The sequence below is a fragment of the Lampetra fluviatilis genome, chromosome 66 (assembly GCF_964198595.1).
Source record: "Lampetra fluviatilis chromosome 66, kcLamFluv1.1, whole genome shotgun sequence".
Classification (NCBI taxonomy): domain Eukaryota; kingdom Metazoa; phylum Chordata; class Hyperoartia; order Petromyzontiformes; family Petromyzontidae; genus Lampetra; species Lampetra fluviatilis.
Window position 1 is genome coordinate 5,451,470 of NC_136340.1, and position 19,293 is coordinate 5,470,762.

General features: G+C 56.1%; 1 protein-coding gene across 4 annotated transcripts in view; it reads left to right on the top strand.

Moving 5' to 3' along the window:
* LOC144952201 (F-box-like/WD repeat-containing protein TBL1XR1) overlaps positions 1-19,293 on the top strand; it is a 70,976-nt gene that overhangs the window by 23,426 nt on the left and 28,257 nt on the right. For all 4 annotated transcript variants that reach the window (XR_013640590.1, XM_078882604.1, XM_078882606.1 and 1 more), the window contains exon 2: positions 244-326. The gene's annotated coding sequence lies outside the window, so the exon portion shown is untranslated. The remainder of the gene's footprint in view (positions 1-243; positions 327-19,293) is intronic.

Genomic DNA, 19,293 nt, shown 5'->3' on the forward strand with positions numbered 1-19,293 from the left:
CTGGTGATGATGCTGGTGATGATGCTGGTTACGTGATGCTGGTGGTGGTCGCGAAGCTGGTGATGCTGCTGCTGCTGCTGATGATGATGATGGTGGTGATGATGATGATGATGGTGATGATGATGCTGCTGTTGTTGACTGTGCTGGTGGTTGTTATTGCTGCGACCCGGTCTCATCCCTGTTCTTAATCTTGCCCTGCCTCTCTCCCCCCTCTCCCCCCTCCCCCCCCATACGCCGTTGCAGCCCTGATGCTCTCCCCCGTCTCGCCTGGCCCAGGAGCTCCCTAGGTGCAGCCGCCAAGAGTCAAGACGCCGGCTGCCCTCATAGTGAGTTGCAGCAGCGGTCGCAGCAGCAGCAGTAACAGTCTCCACCTCCACATTGTGTTTGTGTGTATCAGCTGCTCTTTCAGGGTGCCACCCACTGCGGTGGCGAGATGTTAACTATCTCGCCTGGTGGTACGCAGGAGGTCGTGGGTTCGATCCCGACCCTGACGATGCCTGCATTTGGCGAGATGTTAACTACCTTGCCTGGTACGCAGGAGGTCGTGGGTTCGATCCCGACCCTGAAGATGACTGCATTTGGCGAGATGTTAACTACCTTGCCTGGTATGTAGGAGGTCGTGGATTCGATCCCGACCCTGACGATGCCTGTATTTGGCTGAGATGTTATCTCCCACGCTTGGTATGCGGAAGGTCGTGGGTTTGATCCCGACCCTGACGATGCCTGTATTTGGCTGAGATGTTAACTTCTGCACTTGGTATGCGGAAGGTCGTGGGTTTGATCCCGACCCTGAAGATGCCTGTATTGGGCCGAGATGTTATCTACCTTGCCCGGTACGCGGGAGGTCGTGGGTTCCATCATGACCCTGACACAAGTTGTATATTTGTAATTTGTGCGCGTCTCTCCGTGGTGATCACGTGGAGTTTTCTCCAGATCCGTCGACGTGCCTTCGGAGTGTTTGACTGCTGCTATACATTTCCACGTGGTGATGATGATGGGCTACTATGATTTGTGATAGCTAGGTCGATTCTGAAAGTGCGCTACATGGTTTAAAGCTTTCGTGATTGCAGGGATTCATCTTCTTGGTTCTTTCGGTAAAGTCACGTAGAAGGGACAGACCTGAGGACGGCTGCTTGCGTTGTGGCCGAAACGTCGTGAGAATTATTTTATTATGTTTTATTTTTATTATTTTATTACTTCCCTTCTACGTGACTTTACCGGAAGAACCAAGAAGAGGCATGATTGTTGTTATTATTGTTACAAATGTAGTTTTAAAAATTCATTTTGGAACTGGTGGAGGGCGGTGATGCTGATGGTGGTAATTGAGGAGGTGGATCTGACGGTGATTGTTGGTCTGCGGTGGTCGTGATTACGGTGGTGATTGTGGTGGTAATTGTGGTGGTTGTTGTGTTTGTAGTAGTAGTGGTGGTGGTAGCGTTTAGTGCTGCGCTGCACTACGAACCCAGCGAGCCGAGTTCCAATCCCGTTTCACGGCCAACGTCGGTGTCGACTATTTGAACCGATTCCTGGGCCTCCCCCTAGGTCGACTCAGCCTCAAATGAGTACCTGGCGCTGTGTGTAGAAACATTGCCACCGGGGAGACAAAGGTGGCCGGGTGGGTATGGTGCTGGCCACCCACCCGGCAGCACATCGTGTGTGCTGCTGTGTCGGCCTTCATAGGCGCTGCGACTCGCTACTGACAGCACTTGCCCCGACAGCCTGTTGAAGGCTATACTGAGGTGCGGGGAACTTTGTCTCGTCTTTGTGATGATGATGATGATGGTGGCGGTCGTGGTGGTTGTGGTCATGCCGTGGCGCGGTGGAATTTCTCTCGTCCGTTTTCGGAGGGTGGGGGCCGTGGGGGCGGGGGGTCCAGGGGGGGCAGGGAGGAGGGGGGGCGGACCCAGATTAATGAGTCGGAGCCAGAGGTCGCAAACGGGTTTTGATTCCTTACCCGTACCCGTACCCGGCCGCACCAGGGTCGCAAACGGGTACCCGTACCCGGCCGGGTACGGGTACCCGTTCCCTACCCCGTACCCTACCCTACCCAAAATGAGTGACTAACGGTGACTCACCAGTGACTCACGGCCTACCCGTACCCGTACCCGGCCGCACCAGGGTCGCAAACGGGTACCCGTACCCAGCCGGGTACGGGTAGCTGGGTATCGGGTAGGGTACGGGTATCGGGGGGTACCCGGTTGCGACCTCTGGTCGGAGCTCTTGCTGATTGGCCGCCGCTGCTAACGAGCTCTCGCCCGCGACGGCAAATTGCCGAGTAACCCCGGACGGCGGTGGTGGCGGTGGTGGTGGTGGTGGCGGTGGTGGTGGGGACGTTCGCTCGCAATCGCCGCGTCGTCGGAGACGCTGAGGCAGCAAGTCCGTGGTTTGCACCCCCAGGGATGAACGTCTCTCCTGCTGCTGCTGCGGTTCATAATGGCCGTGCCGTGTACACTTAGGCAGCAACACTCACGTCCCGGGTTCCAGCGCCCCATGAGGCCTCTGTGTCTCTCTGTGTCTCTGTGTGCCTCTCTGTGCTCGTGTGTGTCATGGGATTCGTAATAGCCAGGACGGGTGACGTCATACGTTTGAAGCCATGGGGGGCGGGGAGTGTGTCTGGTTGTATCTCGTGTCAGATGGTTTGTGATGGTCGTGTCTGAGACGCTTCGCCAGGACCGATGAATGACATCGTACGCTTGAAACCATGGGGTCTGGATGTGTCTTGAAAGGTGGTTCATGGTGGCCGTGTCAGAGACACTTAGAGATGTTATACATTTGAAGCCATTGCTTCTGGTTGTGTCTCTGTCAGAGGACTCTTACTGATAGGAACCTCCTGGTTACACCAGCCCACAGGGGATTATTGTGTCCGTCCGTCGAGCATCCAAAAATGGGAGGGGTGGGGCTGGGTGGGGAGGGGCTGGTGGTTGGTGGTGTCGGTGGTGGTGGTGGTGGTGGTGTCGGTGGTTGGTGGTGGGGGTGGTGGTGGTGGTGTCGGTGGTTTGTGGTGGGGGTGGTGGGGGTGGTGGTGGTTGGTGGTGGTGTTGGCGGGGGGGTGGTAGTCTCTGTGGTGGTGTCTGTGGGGGTGGTGCCATCAGTGTCAGCGGTAGTGTCGCTATTAGCGTGCAGCGCTACTAACCCGGTGACCCTCGGTCCACTCAGCCTCAAATGAGTAGCTGGTGTAGCGGTTTGTAGTAAACATCGCCACTGGGGAGACAAAGGCGGCCGGGCGTGGTGCTGGCCACCCACCCCCTCGTGCGCCACCGTGCCGGTAGCCTTCATAGGTGCTGCTACTCGCTAACAGCACTTGCCCCAACCGTTTGTTAGAGGCTACACGGGGCGTCTTTGTCAGTGGTTGATGAGTGAGAGGAGGAAGGGTGGTTGAGACAAAATAAGCAGGAAATGAACTCAGTGCTATTATGTCTGTGTGTCGTGTGACGCGTGTGTGTGTGTGTCGTGTGGCGTGTGTGTGTGTCGTGTGACGCGTGTGTGTGTGTGTATCGTGTGACGCGTGTGTGTCGTGTGACGCGTGTGTGTGTGTCGTGTGACGCGTGTGTGTGTGTCGTGTGACGCGCGTGTGTGTGTCGTGTGTGTGTCGTGTGACGCGTGTGTGTGTGTGTGTGTCGTGTGACGCGTGTGTGTGTGTGTGTGTCGTGTGACGCGTGTGTCATGTGACGCGTGTGTGTCATGTGACGCGTGTGTGTGTGTGGCATTGTGTGGGGAGCGGTAGTGCAGCAACTTAGCGCGCTGCTCTACGAACCCGGCGGACCTGGGTTCGATTCCCGCTCACGGCCAACAACACCGGAGACGATTTATCTGAACCGGTCCTGGGCCTCACCTAGGTCGACTCAGCCTCAAATGAGTACCTGGTGCTGCGGTGCGTAGTAAACATCGTCGCTCGGGAGACAAAGGCGGTCGGGCGTGGGGTTGGCCACCCACCCCCTCGTGTGCCGTGCAGGCCTTCAAAGCTTCTCGCTTGAACACCACTTGTCCCCAACAGTTTGTTGAAGGGTGTACGGGGCGGGGGGGGATCTTCGTCTTCATCGTTTGCATGGCATTGTGAAATTGCGTGGCTGTGTGTGTCCGATTGACATGCATACTGTGTGTGTGATGTGCCATTGTGTGTGTGTGAGCTTGTGCGTGACATCGTGGGTCTAATGCAGAGGTCGCAAACGGGTTTTGATTCCTTACCCGGCCGGGTACGGGTTACCCGTACCCTACCCGATACCCGGCCGGGTATGGGTAGGGTACGGGTATCAGGTACCCGATTGCAACCTCTGGGATGAAGCCGTGTTGCAGGCGCGGGTGGGTTGATTCTAGGAACTTGAATTGTGAGAAGAGACAAGACGTTGGGGAATGAGTGACAAACGGTGACTCACCAGTGACTCACGGCCTACCCGTACCCGTACCCGGCCGCACCAGGGTCGCAAACAGGTACCCGTACCTGGCCGGGTACGGGTACCTGTTTGCGACCCTGGTGGGGTACGGGTAGCCGGGTATCGGGTAGGGTACGGGTATCGGGCACCCGATTGCGACCTCTGGTCTAATGTGTGGGGTAAAAATGTGTGTGTGTTTAACACGTTGCCTTTCGAGACCAATGTTATCCATAATAGGGAGCTGTTTTGCGTTTTCCCACCGATTTAAGAACGAAACAGGAGGAGGATTTATCTTCTTGGTTCTTTCGGTAAAGTCACGTAGAAGGGAAATAATAAAAATAAAACAATAAAATTCAATTCTCACGACGTTTCGGCCACAACGCAAGCAGCTGTCCTCAGGTGAAGAACAGGTCTGTCGGAAAGACAGCGTCTGAATGAGCGCCACCAGGCTTGGCAGCGTATATTGAAGCTGGGTTGGAGGGGGAAGGGCGCCTTGACAAAGGAATTTGCATATCAAGAAGTTACAGCAGCAGATGTTAGTGTAAATGCGATTGGTATTACCTTAGAGTCGCGGCATCTCTTCAGAAAGGTGAGAGACTCCGATTAGGTGAGCATTCTTGTCACGGAGTTTGTTGAAGTATCTTAAAGTTTTGTGGAATCCCACTCCGCGGTGGCGGCTAAATTTCGATGTTAAAGTAGGAGGATTTCTCCGCAAGTCTGGCTGTGTCGCATGATGGGTGCCGGTTTTGTAATTACTGGCAAAAACGTCGGACTCGAATTGTGAATGTTGTGGGTTTTACTCTCCCAACACACCACCATGTTTAGTGCTGTACCAGTTCACGGGACAAATCATCGCTAATTGGCTGCGTCGGTTGGTGGCGGGTTTAACGACACATTTTTCTGAGATTTAACCCGTAAAAAACTCTTATTGATGTGTGTGTGTGTGCGCGTGCCTGTCGACCCCGTGGCACCTGCTGGGTCTGCCCCGTAACCTCCTGCCAGCGGGCGTTCGACACTTCACGTGGCAGCCTCAACGTGCACATAGCCTGGCACAAGCACCCTGGTGACGTCACCGCCAATTAGTGGCGAATGGCGGTTGTATAGGGGAGCGGTGGCGCATCGGTTAGCGCGTTGCGTTTCGAACTCGGCGATCCGAGATAGATTCCAGCACACGGCCAACACCGGTGACGATTATCTGAACCCCCCCCCCCTGTCGATGATTATGATGATGTTGACTATACCTGGGGTGCCGTGGTGTATAGTAAACATCGCCACTGGGGAGACAAAGGCGGCCGGGCGTGGTTTCTGGCCACCCACCCCCTCGTGTTGCCACCGGTAGCCTTCAGAGGCGCTGCTGCTACTCGCTACGAACAGCACTTGCCCCCTTTACTCCGGACCAGCCTTGAAGGCTACACGGGGGATCTTTGTCTTTGTCGGGTGTGCGTGTGAGTTGGGGGATGGGCAGCGGTCGTTTCAAGACTGAGTTCCTTACCCAACCTCCAAACGCACAAGGCATGAATACATAGAGGCAACCACCAAAAAATTCCCCGTACAGCCTTCGTAGACTGCAGGGGCAAGTGCTGTTAGCGAGTAGCAGCAGCACCTACGAAGGCCAGACACATACACACAGACACATACACACAGACACATACACACAGACACATACACACAGACACATACACACAGACACATACACACAGACACATACAGACACATACATACAGTCACATACACACAGCCAGGCACATGCACATGCACACTGACACATACACACAACAACAACAACAACAACCGCCATTCGCCACTAAGTGGCGGTGACGTCACCACGACGCTTGTGCCAGGCCATGTGCACCTTGAGGCCACGTGAAGTGTCGAACGCCCGCTGGCAGGAGGTCACGGGGCAGACCCAGGTGCCACGGGTCGACTGACCGAGATGACCGAGATGACTGGCTGATGCACCACCTGTGCCCCCTACTGTGCCAACTTGCTGTGCTTTAGCCACCCGGCGCTCCGCTCGTTGTTGTGAGCGTCGCTCCTCCGCCCTCCGTTGTTGTTGGAGGGCGACTGCCTCCAACTGCCCAGTAGCGTCCTTCACGAGCCTCCTCCACTGAGGCCGATCTTGACACCGCTGGTACCAGTCATCGGCAAGTCCACTCAGCTCCACGTCCTCCTGTACCACATCACTCCATCTCTTCTCTAGCCCGTGCCGCGCCCGTTTAGCCCCCTCGATCCGGCCGAACAAAAGCTGTTTAGGCATGCGGTGGCTGGGCATGCGGGCTACATGACCCAGCCAACGCAGCCTTGCCTGCCGGAGGAGCTCACTGATGGGACTTTGCCCAGATCTTTCAAGGACTTGTGAGCTCCTCACACAATCCAGCCTGGTCAAACCCAGGATGGATCGTAGGCAGGCCAGCCTAAATGTTTCCAACCGGCGAAGATGCTCCACTAGGGGGGTCCACGTTTCGCAAGCGTAGAGAAGGGAGGGAATGACCGTGGCCGAGAAGACCTGAAGCTTCGTGCGGAGCGACAGACCAGGTAGCTTCCACACAGCGTTACGCAACCGATGAAAAGATATTGCCGCTCGACTGATTCGGAGTGAGACCTCTGCTGATAAACTGGAGCTGGTCATGAGCACACTGCCCAGGTATGGGAAACTCTCTACTCTCTCCACAACTGCCCCATCACCGATTGGGAGTTGTGGGGGCGGAGTGCCCGATGGTACAAAATACCCAGGCAGGTGCTTAGTTTTGGTGGGGCTGATGGTAAGGCCCCACCTCTTAGTGGCACACTCCAGCCTCAGCAGCAGCGTCTCCAACTCCTCTTCTGAATGAGCAGCTATTACCAAATCATCGGCATACATAACGTGGTTGACCAATAGGGAGCCATCCCTTGATCGCACCCGGGCGTCGATCAGCCTCCCATTATATCTGTACCAAATGGTAATTCCCCCGGTACAGCTATTGAAGGCTTCACGAACTACGCAGTCGAAATAGATGTTAAATAATGTGGGAGCCAGAGGACATCCCTGTCGCACCCCAAGGTGTACAGGGAAAGGCTCCGACTCCCGGCCACGTAGTTTTACCCGGGCCCGCTCACCATCATGAAGGTCCTTAATGATCGTGAGCAGAGGGTCAGGGACTCCGAAAGCACGAAGAACAACCCAGAGCCCAGTCCTACTGATGGTATCATAGGCCTTGACCAGGTCAATAAAGCAGAGATGTAGGTCTTTTTGGAATTCCCTACACCTCTGCTGTAGCAGACGGACAGAAAATATGGCATCTGTGCAGGACCGCCCTTTCCTGAAACCACATTGGGGCTCCGCAAGCCTCTCCTCAGCATGCCTAGCAAGGCGATGTTGAATAATCCTTGCCAGGACCTTACCCGGCACACTGAGGAGTGAGATGCCCCTGTAGTTGTTACAGTCTGTGCGGTCCCCCTTCTTAAAGAGGGGGACCACCAGGGCATCCTTCCAGTCCTGCGGAACCCGTCCAGTGGTCCAGACTGTTGTTATGATGTCATATAGGGCAGTCTGTGCACAAACGCCACCCTCCCTCAGCATTTCGCCTGGGAGATCATCTCTGCCCGGTGCCTTCCCTGGTCTCAGACTCCGGATCGCCCTCAGTACTTCCTCAACAGCCGGTACCTCAGCCAGCCACTCACAGGGGGTGACCTCTTCCAATATTTGAGGCACCGCAGCCTCAGCAGGGTTATCCCCACTTTGTGCCATGATGTTTTCCTGGCTGAGAGATTTTCCCTCCCCCAGGACCTCACAGAAATGCTCAGCAAATCTGCAAACCTGTTCCTGGGGGTCGGAGATTGGATCACCGTTTTTTCCTCTAATGATGGTAATAGGTGTGGCGCTGCAGGTTACTTTTTTGATGGAGTTAAATAGTGATTTGTGATCGCGGGCCACTGAGGCAGACTCCATCTCCTCAGCAACCCGCGACCACCACCCATCCTTACAGCGCCTTACGGCTCTCCGAACCTCCGAGCGAAGGCTGCGGTAAACCTCCTCATTCTCTGACGTGGGATGCTGTAGGCGATGAGAGTGGGCCTGTCGCTTTTTCTCAATTAACCTGAACACCTCCTCCGTCAGCCAGGGTTCCCGGGGAGGTCTGGACCGCGTACCCAAAGCAGCCATTGCAGCTGCATGAGTCACAGTCTTAAACCTCGCCCATTTACCCTCGACATCAGGTGGAGTGGGGGACGATGCCAACCCCAGCTGCAAGCGATGATGAAATTCTCGCTTGCAACTTTCATCAGCTAACTTAGACCAGGCCACTTTTGGTTGGAATGGGATCCTGGGTGTACACCCACCACCGGAGTGGAAGAATGGCAGGCGCATCTTACAGATGACTAGTCGATGGTCAGAGGGCAGATCAGCTCCACGGTAGGTCCTGGTGTCAAGGACATGGGCTCGCATCCGCTGGTCCGTCACTACGTAGTCCAGCAGATGTTCTTGCTTGGACCCGGCATGCATCCATGATGTTGTGTGGATGCGCCGATGCCGGAAGAGCGTGTTGGTAATTACAAGCCCATGGGCTGCACAGAAATCTAGCAGCCTCCTACCGTTGTTATTGAGCTGATCTGGCCCATGCCTTCCAATCACTCCAGACCAGGTGCCAGCATCATGACCAACTCGGGCATTGAAGTCACCCAACAAGATGACTCTGTCCCGAGTGGCCACTTTAGCCAGCACCTGTGACAGTAGGTCATAGAAAGCGTCTGACTCATCGGCTTTGCCTGCATCCCTCCACGGATGTTCGTCTTCGGTGGGGGCGTAAGTAACCACGACCACCACTCCTCGCCTCTGGTTGATGGGAAGGCGAGCCCAAAGTATCCTGGGGCTTACAGCTTCCCACACCTCACCGCCACGCTCCCACGCCCCCTTCATTCTTTTGTTCAGAAGAAGAGCCACACCCTGTTGTTTGGCAGTCTCCTGCCCCGAGTAGAGGACTGTCCACCCCTCATGGTGGCAGGAGCCAGAACCGGTCCACCGGACCTCCTGAATGCCACAGAGATCCAGGCGGTACCGGTCCAGCTCCCGACAGAGGAGTGGCAGCCTCTCCTCCGCAGTGAGCGTTCGAACATTCCACGTGGCCATCCGCAATGGTTTTTCGTTGTTACTGGAGGAGCCCCGAGGGTTAAAATTCAATCTCCTGGCTCCGCCAAATGGGGTTTGGCCAGGAGACGTCATAAAAGCCTGACCCCCCGGGGCCTCCGGCACAAGCTTATTAATTACAGGTTTATGTTTAAATCGTAGTTTAGTGGTGGTTAATTGAAGGTGGAGGGGTTACCAGCCCCTCGCACCCGTCCAGAGCCCCCGTTTAGCCACTGTGGTGGTCACAGACGCCATGAGGGGAGAGGCCAATGGGCATTGGCCCTCCCCCCACAGCACTGCCCACGACAGTGTTGCCCGTCCGGCACCGCGAGGAGGTAGGAGGTTGTTTTGCCGGACACACACACATACACACAGACACATACACACAGACACATACAGACACATACATACAGACACATACACACAGCCAGGCACATGCACATGCACACTGACACATACACACAGACACATGCACACAGACACATGCACACAGACACATACACACAGACACATACAACAACAACAACCGCCATTCGCCACTAAGTGGCGGTGACGTCACCACGACGCTTGTGCCAGGCCATGTGCACCTTGAGGCCACGTGAAGCGCCCGTTTAGCCCCCTCGATCCGGCCGAACAAAAGCTGTTTAGGCATGCGGTGGCTGGGCATGCGGGCTACATGACCCAGCCAACGCAGCCTTGCCTGCCGGAGGAGCTCCACTGATGGGACTTTGCCCAGATCTTTCAAGGACTTGTGAGCTCCTCACACAATCCAGCCTGGTTAAACCCAGGATGGATCGTAGGCAGGCCAGCCTAAATGTTTCCAACCGGCGAAGATGCTCCACTAGGGGGGTCCACGTTTCGCAAGCGTAGAGAAGGGAGGGAATGACCGTGGCCGAGAAGACCTGAAGCTTCGTGCGGAGCGACAGACCAGGTAGCTTCCACACAGCGTTACGCAACCGATGAAAAGATATTGCCGCTCGACTGATTCGGAGTGAGACCTCTGCTGATAAACTGGAGCCGGTCATAAGCACACTGCCCAGGTATGGGAAACTCTCCACTCTCTCCACAACTGCCCCATCACCAATTGGGAGTTGTGGGGGTGGAGTGTCCGATGGTACAAAATACCCAGGCAGGTGCTTAGTTTTGGTGGGGCTGATGGTAAGGCCCCACCTCTTAGTGGCACGCTCCAGTCTCAGCAGCAGCGTCTCCAACTCCTCTTCTGAATGAGCAGCTATTACCAAATCATCGGCATACATAACGTGGTTGACCAATAGGGAGCCATCCCTTGATCGCACCCGGGCGTCGATCAGCCTCCCATTATATCTGTACCAAATGGAAATTCCCCCGGTACAGCTATTGAAGGCTTCACGAACTATGCAGTCGAAATAGATGTTAAATAATGTGGGAGCCAGAGGACATCCCTGTCGCACCCCAAGGTGTACAGGGAAAGGCTCCGACTCCCGGCCACGTAGTTTTACCCGGGCCCGCTCACCATCATGAAGGTCCTTAATGATCGTGAGCAGAGGGTCAGGGACTCCGAAAGCACGAAGAACAACCCAAAGCCCAGTCCTACTGATGGTACACATACAGACAGCCACATACAGACAGCCACATACATGCAGCCACATACACACAGCCAGGCACATGCACACTGACACATACACACAGCCACATACACATACATACAGACACATACACACAGACACATACATACACACAGACACATACACACAGACACATACACATAGACACATACAAATACCGCCAGGCACATACACAAGGCAGGCACATACAGACACTGCACAAACGCACAGTCACGCACACACACGCATGCGTCTTTCAGCCAGCCCATCCCCACACACACACACACACAGGCACGCACAGGCACACACACGCACAGTCACACTCGCTCACACGCATATCTCAGCCAGCCCATCCCCCACTCACACGCACACGCAGTCGCACGCACACGCAGTCACGCTTACACTCACACTCGCAGGCACAGGCACACTCACAGGCACACTCACACACACACTCACACGCACAGTCACACTCACGCGCACTCACACGCACACACACGCACAGTCACACACACACACACAGGCGCACACACACAGGCGCACACACACAGTCACACACAGTCACACACACACAGTCACACACACAGGCACAGTCACACACACGCAGTCACACACACGCAGTCACACACACGCAGTCACACACACGCAGTCACACACACACAGTCACACACACAGGCACAGTCACACACACAGGCACAGTCACACACACACAGTCACACACACAGGCACAGTCACACACACAGTCACACACACACACAGTCACACACACACACAGTCACACACACACACAGTCACACACACAGTCACACACACAGGCACAGTCACACACACACAGTCACACACACACAGTCACACACACGCAGTCACACACACACGCAGTCACACACACGCAGTCACACACAGTCACACACACAGTCACACACACACAGGCACAGTCACACACAGTCACACACACACAGTCACACACACACAGTCACACACACACACAGTCACACACACACAGTCACACACACACAGTCACACAGACGCATCGTTCAGCCAGCCCATCCCCCACTACAGCGGCGCGGTGACCGGTCCTGCTCAAGTGGGTCTCCTGCTGGTGCTAGGAGACCGTGAGTGTGTGTGGCTGTTTGTGTGTGTGGCTGTGTGGTTGTGTGTCTGTGTGTATGTATGTGTCTGGCTGTGTGTGTATGGCTGTGTGTCTGTGTGTGTATGTGTGTATGGCTGTATGGCTGTGTGTATATATCTGTGTGTGTATGTATGTGTCTGGCTGTGTGTGTATGGCTGTGTGTGTGTGTGTATGGCTGTGTGTGTGGCTGTTTGTGTGTGTATATGGCTGTTTGTGTGTGTGTATGGCTGTGTGTGTGTCTGTATGTGTGTGTATGGCTGTGTGTGTGTGTGTATGGCTGTGTGTGTGTGTGTGGCTGTGTGTGTGTGTGTGGCTGTGTGTGTGTGTGTGGCTGTGTGTGTGTATGGCTGTGTGTGTGTATGTGTGTGGCTGTGTGTGTGTGTGTGGCTGTGTGTGTGGCTGTGTGTGTGTGGCTGTGTGTGTGTGGCTGTGTGTGTAGTGTTGCCCCCCCGCTCGCGTGCCGTGCCAGCCTTCAGTAGGTGCTCGCTAATAACATTTGCCTCAGTTTGTTCAATGGTATATGGGGATCTTTGTCTGTGACTGTGTGTGTCTGTGTGTATGGCCTGGCACAAGCGTCGTGGTGACGTCACCGCCACTTAGTGGCGAATGGCGGTTGTTGTTGTCTGTGTGTATGAGTGACTGTGTGTGTGTGTCTGTGAATGTGTGATTGCGTGTATGTGTGTCTATGTGTGATTGCGTGTGTCTGTGAATGTGATTACGTGTGTGTGTGTATGTGTGATTGCGTGTGTGTCTGTGAATGTGTGATTGCGTGTGTGTCTGTGAATGTGTGATTACGTGTGTGGATGTGTGTATGTATGTGTGATTGTGTGTGTGTCTGTGTGTGTGTGATTGCGTTTGTGTGTCTGTGTGTATGTGTTATTGCGTGTGTGTATGTGTGATTGCGTTTGTGTGTCTGTGTGTATGTGTTATTGCGTTTGTGTATGTGTGATTGCGTTTGTGTGTGTGTGTATGTGTTATTGCGTGTGTGTGTGTGTGACTGGGGAGCGGTGGTGCAGCGGTTAGCGTGTTGCGCTACGAATCCGGCCACCCAGGTTCGATTTCCGCTCATGGCCAACACCAGTGACGATTATCTGAACCGGTCCTGGGCCTCCCCTAGGTCGACTCGACCTCAAGTGAGTAACCTGGTGCGGTGTGTAGTTAACATCGCCACTGGGGAGACAAAGGCGGCCGGGCGTGGTGCTGGCCACCCACATCCCTAGTCGTGTGCTGTTCGGGCCTTCATAGGTGCTGCTCGCTAACAGCACTTGCCCCTACAGTACGTTGAGGCTATACGGGGGATATTTGTCTTTGTGTGAGAGCCAGCCCTTATCGTGAGCGTGCGTGTGTGGAGGCGGGGGGGGGGCATGAGCGGTGGCGCAGCGGTTAGCGCGCTGCTCTACGAACCCAATGACTCAAGTTCAATTCCCGCTTACAACCACCACCAGTGGTAGCGATGATCTGAACCGGTCCCAGGCCTCCCCAAGGTCGACTCGGCCTCAAATGAGTACCTGGTGTAGCGGTGTGTAGTAGACATCGCCACTGGGAAGGCAAAGGCGGTCAGGCGTGGTGCTGGCCACCCACCCCCTCGTGTGGCGTGCTCGCTAACAGCACTTGCCCCAACAGTCTGTTGAGGCTGTACGGGGGATCTTCGTTTTTGGGATGAGCAAAACTCCCCTACCCCCACCCAACCCGCTTCCCTACCCCCATTCCCCTACCCCCATTCCCACACCCCCCACCCGCTCCCCCACCCGCTCCCCTACCCCCACCACCATCCCCTCCCCTACCCCCACACCCACCCACTCCCCTACCCCCACCACCCACTCCCCTACCCCCACACCCACTCACTCCCCTACCCCCACCACCCACTCCCCTACCCCCACACCCACCACCATCCCCTCCCCTACCCCCACACCCACCCACTCCCCTACCCCCACCACCACCACCCACTCCCCTACCCCCACAACCACCCACTTTCCTACCCCCACCACCCACTCCCCTACCCCCACACCCACCACCATCCCCTCCTCTACCCCCACACCCACCCATCCACTCCCCTACCCCCACCACCACCACCACCCACTCCCCCCCCCCACAACCACTCACTCCCCTACCCCCCCCCCACAACCACCACCCACTCCCCAACCCCCACAACCACTCACTCCCCTACCCCCACCACCCACTCCCCCACCACAACCACTCACTCCCCTACCCCCACACCCACCCATTCCCCCCCCACCACCACCCACTCCCCCACCACCACCACCCACTCCCCTACCCCCACACCCACCACCCACTCCCCTACCCCCACACCCACCACCCACTCCCCTACCCCCACACCCACCACCCACTCCCCTACCCCCACACCCACCCACTCCCCTACCCCCACCACCACCACCCACTCCCCTACCCCCACACCCACCACCCACTCCCCAACCCCCACAACCACTCACTCCCCTACCCCCCCCACCACCACCCACTCCCCTACCCCCACACCCACCCACTCCCCTACCCCCACCACCACCACCCACTCCCCTACCCCCACCACCACCACCCACTCCCCTACCCCCACACCCACTCACTCCCCTACCCCCACCACCACCACCCACTCCCCTACCCCCACACCCACCCTTGTTTTTGCCTTCGCTTTACCTCGGCCACCCCCCACAGACATCACCACCACCTCCGCCTCCTCCTCCCGAGTGCTTGCGTGGGGGATGGGGGAAGGCGGCTGCTGACTGCTGGCTGTGGCGGTGACTTGCGTGCCAAAGTGGGGACACCATTCTGCTGTCACGGCGTACGCGTTCGTGTTTCTCTGTAGGTGTGCGTGTCTGTAGGTGCGTGTGTGTCTGTAGGGGTGCGTGTGTCTGTAGGGGTGCGTGTGTGTGTCTATAGGTGTGCGTGTGTGTGTCTATAGGTGTGCGTGTGTGTGTCTAGGTGTGTGTGTCTAGGGTGCGTGTCAGTCGGGATGCATGCTTGCGTGTGTCTGTCGGTGGGTGTGTCTGTATGGGTGCGTGGGTGTGTGTGTCTCTCTGTAGGGGTGTATGTGTGTGTGTCTGTAGGGGTGCGTGTGTGTGTCTGTAGGTGTGTGGGTCTGTAGGTGTGTGTGTGTGTCTAAGTGTGTGTGTGTGTCTGTAGGTGTATTTGTGTCTGTAGGGGTGCGTGTCAGTCGGGGTGGGTGTGTGTGTGTCTGTAGGTGTGTGTGTGTCTGTAGGTGTGTGTGTGTGTCTGTAGGGGTGCGTGTCAGTCGGGATGCGTGCGTGTGTCTGTCGGTGGGTGTGTGTGTGTGTCTGTAGGTGCGTGTGTGTCTGTAGGGGTGCGTGTGTGTGTCTGTAGTGTGAGGAGCGGTGGTGTAGTGGTTAGCGCGCTACGCTATGAACCTGGCGACCCAACGCCGGTGACGATTATCTGAACCGGTCCTGGGCCCTCCACTAGGTCGACTCGGCCTCAAATGAGTACCTGGTGCGATGCGTAGTGAACATCGCCAACAGAGAGACAGACAAGGGCGGCCCGAGGGTGATGTTGGCCACCCACCCCCTCGTGTGTCGTTCCCGCCTTCATAAGTGCTTCTCGCTAACAGATATATGTCTGTAGGTGTGCGTGTGTGTGTCTGTAGTTGTGCGTGTGTGTCTGTAGGTGTGCGTGTGTGTGTCTAGTTGTGCGTGTGTGTCTATAGGGGTGTGTGTGTCTGTAGTTGTGCGTGTGTGTCTATAGGGGTGTGTGTGTCTGTAGGTGTGCGTGTGTGTGACTATAGTTGTGTGTGTGTCTATAGGTGTGTGTGTGTCTGTAGGTGTGCGTGTGTGTGACTATAGTTGTGTGTGTGTGTCTATAGGTGTGTGTGTGTGTGTCTGTAGGTGTGCGTGTGTGTTTCTGTAGGTGTGCGTGTGTGTGTCTGTAGGTGTGTGTCTGTAGGTGCGTGTGTGTGTGTGTGTCTGTAGGGGTGTGTGTATGTATCTGTAGGGGTGCGTGTGTGTGGTATATGGGGAGTGATAGTGTGGTGGTTAGCGCGCTGCGCTACGAACCCAGCGACCCCGGTTCGTTTCCCTCTCACGGGCCACCAACAGCAGTGACGATTGTCTGAACCGGTCCTGGGCCTCCCCTGGGTCGACTCAGCATCAAATGAGTACCTGCTGCGCTGTGTAAACATCGCCACTGGGGAGACAAAGGCGGCCGGGCGTGGTGTTGGCCACCCACCCCCTCGTGTACCGTTCCGGCCTTCATCTGTGCTCACTAACAGCACTTGCCCCAACATCTGGTTAGGCTATACGGGGGATCTTTGTTTTTCTGGCTGTGTGTTGTGGGAGTTTTTGTTGTTGGTGGATGTGTGTGTGTTTTTGAGATGTCGCCTGCTGTGTGTGTGTGTGTTATTCTCTGTGTGTGTGTTATTCTGTGTGTGTGTGTGTGTGTTATTCTCTGTGTGTGTGTTATTCTCTCTGTGTGTGTGTGTTATTCTCTGTGTGTGTGTGTTATTCTCTGTGTGTGTGTGTGTGTTATTCTCTGTGTGTGTGTGTGTGTGTTATTCTCTGTGTGTGTGTTATTCTCTCTGTGTGTGTGTGTTATTCTCTGTGTGTGTGTGTGTGTTATTCTCTGTGTGTGTGTGTTATTCTCTGTGTGTGTGTGTTCCGTGTTTTATCCGTGGGGAGCGGTGGTGCAGCGGTTAGCTACCCCAGCCCCCTTGTGTGTGCCACTGTGCCGGCCTTCATAGGTGCTCGCTAACAGCACTTGCCCCAACAGTCTCTTAGCGCTACACGGGGAGAGCTTTGTATTTGTAGCTTACGTGTGTGACACGGTATGTGTGTGAGCTCTTATATGTGTGTGTGTGGTGTGTGTGTGGTATATGTATGTGTGTGACGCAGTGTGTGATGTGTGCGTGTTGTACGCGTGTGTGACGCATTGTGTGTGTGTGTTAGCCACCGACCCTCTCGTGTGTGACATGCCGGCCTCCGTACGTGATAACAGCACTTGCCCCAACTGCCTATTAGAGGCTACACGGGGGATCTTTGTCTTTGGAGCGCTGTGTGTATGTGACGCAGTGTGTGGATGTGTGGTGAGGAGTCGTGGCATAGTGGTTATCGCTCTGCGCAGTGAACCCGGCGACCCGAGTTCGATTCCCGCTCACGGCCAACATCGGTGACGATTATCTGAACCGCTCGCGGGCCTCCCCTAGGTCGACTCGGCCTCAAATGAGTACCTGGTGTGGTGTGTAAACATCGCCACTGGGGAGACAAAGGCGGCCGGGCGTGGTGCTGGCCACCCACCCCCTCGTGTGCCACAGCGCTGGTAGCCTTCATAGGTGCTGCTTTCTAACAGCACTTGCCCCTACAGTCTGTTAGAGGCTACACGGGGGATCTTTGTAAGTGTATAGACGCTACTACTCGCTACTGCTAACAGCACTTGCCCCTATAGTCTGTTAAGGCTATACGGGGGATCTTTATCTTTGTGTGTGTGCGTGTGTGGGGAGCGGTGGTGCAGCGGTTAGCGCTACGCTGCGCTACGAACCCGGCGACCCGAGTTCGATTCCCACTCACGGCAACCAACGCCACCCAGTGACGATTAACTGAACCGGTCCTGGGCCTCCCCTAGGTCGACTCTGCCTCAAATGAGTACCTGGTGTGGCGGTGTGTAGTGAACATCGCCACTGGGGGAGAGACAAAGGCGGCCGGGCGTGGTGCTGACCACCCACTCACTCACCCCATTCACTCACCCAGCCACTCACTCACTCACCCACTCACTCACCCACACACTCACCCAGCCACCCACTCACTCACCCACTCACTCACCCACTCACTCACCCACACACTCACCCCACTCACTCACCCAGCCACCCACTCACTCACCCACTCACTCACCCCACTCACTCACCCAGCCACCCACTCACTCACCCCACTCACTCACCCAGCCACCCACTCACTCACCCACTCACGCACTCACTCACTCACCCAGCCACTCACTCACTCACCCACTCACTCACCCACACACTCACCCACTCACTCACCCCACTCACTCACTCACCCACTCACTCACCCACCCACTCACTCACTCACTCACCCACTCACTCACTCACCCACCCACCCACCCACTCACTCACTCACTCACCCACCCACCCCACTCACTCACTCACCCACTCACTCACCCACTCACTCACCCCGCTACTCACTCACCCCGCTACTCACTCTCACCCCGCTACTCACCCACCCCTAGGTTCACTCAGCCTCAAATGAGTGCCCGGTGCAGCGGTGGTGTCGTAGTGAACATCGCCACTGGGGGGAGAGACAAAGGCGGCCGGGCGTGGTGGTGCTGGTAGCCACCCACCCCCTCGTGTAGCCACAGTGCCGGTAGCCTTCATAGGTGCTGCTACTCGCTAGCAGCACTTGCCCCTACAGCCTGTTAGAGGCTACACGGCAGGAGGGGGGCGTCTTTGTTGCTAAGCAAACCCCGTGGCCTCCTTCCCACGCGATGATGATTTTGGCGGCTGAGTGGATGAGCGGTCATCTCGCCCGCTCGCGCGCACGCGCCACACAAAGACAAAGGTCCCCCGTGTAGCTTTAGCAGGCTGCTTGGGGCAAGTGCTGTTAGCGGGCGCAGCAGCAGCAGCAGCAAGCATCAGCTGTGAAGGCTACCGGCGCTGTGGCACACGAGGGGGCATTTGGTGGGCAGCACCACGCCCGGCCGCCTTTGTCTCCCCCAGTGGCGATGCTTATACTACACACCGTTACACCAGGTACTCATTTGAGGCCGAGTCGACCTAGGGGAGGCCCAGAACAGGTGTTGGCCGTGAGCGCGCTAACCGCTGCAAATACCGCTGCCCACGCAAACACGCACTCACACACGCACATGCACTCACACACACGCACATGCACTCGCACACACGCACATGCACTCACACACACGCACATGCACTCACACACACGCACATGCAAGCACACGCACGCACTCACACACACGCACATGCAAGCACACACACGCACGCACTCACACACACGCACATGTACTCACACACACGCACATGCAAACACACGCACATGCAAGCACACACACGCACTCACACACGCACATGCACTCACACACACGCACATGCACTCACACACACGCACATGCAAGCACACGCACATGCAA